This window comes from Vollenhovia emeryi, unplaced genomic scaffold, assembly GCF_000949405.1.
Source record: "Vollenhovia emeryi isolate VEMERY1.0 unplaced genomic scaffold, V.emery_V1.0 DF939186.1, whole genome shotgun sequence".
NCBI classification, from domain to species: Eukaryota; Metazoa; Arthropoda; class Insecta; order Hymenoptera; family Formicidae; genus Vollenhovia; species Vollenhovia emeryi.
In genome coordinates, this window is record NW_011967180.1 from 785,415 (window position 1) to 785,851 (window position 437).

Genomic DNA, 437 nt, shown 5'->3' on the forward strand with positions numbered 1-437 from the left:
CTTCGTGCCGCGCGAAGACGACCCGCATCGCTTCCATCGCTTCCCTCGCGCGAGACCAGCTCCGCGATTCTTCTCGGTTACGCACGTAGGATCCGCGAATTCAGTAAAGTACCCTCTGCACTTCGGATGAAAATAAATTCTCTCCCCGTGGGAAGTCGCGCATTAAAGCAACTTTTTCAAGACGGTCCCCGTCGAGCCTTGAAATATTTCTTCCGATAATTTTTTAACGGACACTACGGACAACGTTAACTTCGCATCAAACTGCTTGATTTATTTCTTATTAATTTTTGCCACCAAGTTTACCCTGCACTTTTTGCACCTTTCGCATCTAGAACTGTCGATTTATGAAAATGTCTGTATAATATATATAAATTATGTGGCTTTGTGCACAGACCGACTAGTTTCCACTAATCGGATTAAAGAGAACTGCGCGGTAT